Source organism: Lactuca virosa, chromosome 6 (genome assembly GCF_052849685.1).
Source record: "Lactuca virosa cultivar CGN04683 chromosome 6, Lactuca_virosa_CGN04683_v6, whole genome shotgun sequence".
Lineage (NCBI taxonomy): Eukaryota > Viridiplantae > Streptophyta > Magnoliopsida > Asterales > Asteraceae > Lactuca > Lactuca virosa.
In genome coordinates, this window is record NC_136431.1 from 177,344,532 (window position 1) to 177,346,231 (window position 1,700).

Here is a 1,700-nt window from a genome sequence, read left to right on the forward strand (position 1 = left end):
CAAGAATATTCTTAAGTACCTACGAAGGACCAAGGAATGGTTTCTAGTCCTCGGTGGGAGTGATGACTTAAGGGTGCGAGGGTACAGTGACGCTAGTTTCCAGACAGATCGGGATAATTACCGATCACAGTCGGGCTGGGTCTTTACCCTGAATGGAGGAGCAGTGACTTGGAAGAGTTCCAAGCAAGAGACCGTAGCTGATTCAACGTGCAAATCGGAGTACATTGCGGCAAGCGAAGCGTCAAAGGAGGCTATATGGTTGAAGAACTTCATAGGAGACCTTGGAGTTGTGCCAACCATAAAGGAGGCCATGGAAATTTTCTGTGATAATGAAGGAGCGGTTGCCTTGACCAAGGAACCAAGGGATCATGGCAGATCTCGACATATCGACAGGAAATATCATTTTATTAGACATCGGGTAGAAGAGGGACTCCTCGTTGTGAAGAGGGTATCGTCGGAAGATAACTCAGCAGATCCCCTTACGAAGGGACTGAGTAGGGTCAAGCATTTGAAGCACGCTAGGAGCATTGGGCTAAAGGACGATATTAGTTTAGATTAGATAGGTAGGGAACTTGTAATAGATAATTTTATATTCAACATTTGATGATTAAATAAAGGTGTTTTATTTATAAGAAAGTTACTATCCTATGTTGATTATTTATCTATTGTTTCAATTTTGCATGTTTTGACTTCCTGAATAATAAGATTATTCGAACAGTCCACAATCGATCATATGTTGGAAGTAGATATGAAAGAAGATTGTCATAAATTAGTTTGTAGATTGTCTAAAAGGTTTTAGACATAGCAAAGGTTTGCTGCAAAGTTTATGAGTGCTTATGAAATATGTTTTGAGCATTGGAATAAACCCGCACTTGCTAGTATCACTTCTTGAATGTTATCATAAGTGATCGCAAGATGATAATATCATATAATCTTAAAACCTAGAGATATGGTTGTTGTTTACTAGTTGATTATATATTGATAATACGAAAACGCATCAGTAACTTGATGTTATAAAACGTAGTATTGTGTGTAACTTAGCTAGTAGATAATAAGAGCATATAAGTCGAAGCTTATCTGTTCCTTTTATTCTAAGAGGATAAAAGCGATATCTTGGCCACTCGATGATTTGGTTTGACTTATGTGCCGGGCCCGGTCAGGATAATGTTGATGTGTTCAACTGAATTCTATGTCGAACGAATCAGAGATCGAGAAACAGAATGCTAGACAAGAAGTATTGTCTACATGATATCTAGAACAGAGGATTATAGGATCCCTTATCTGAAGGACAGGATTTTGATCAGAGTGACAGAAGCGTATAAGAGCTACGATTGCTAATCGGATTCTGAAGACGTATGTGAGATATAGTTACTAGAGTTATTCAAGTGGGAGACTGTTGGATTAGTGTCTAAGCCCGTAACTATATTTGGTATGTACTTGACCCGGTTGTGCATGGTCCTTCTGGGTTGCCTTCACCAAAGCAACTTGACAAGGTAATTTGATATGAGAGAGAGGATATTATGGTTTATTAGTATATTATAAGAATAATATATTAAAGGAGAAATCATATTTATTTAATTAGTATTAGTCATAAATTAATTAGGAATTATTTTGGTGACTAAAAGAGATTAATTAAATAAAGGGGTATAAACTGTCAAATGTGTGATAGTTGGATTTTGGGCTAGGAAACCTAATGGACA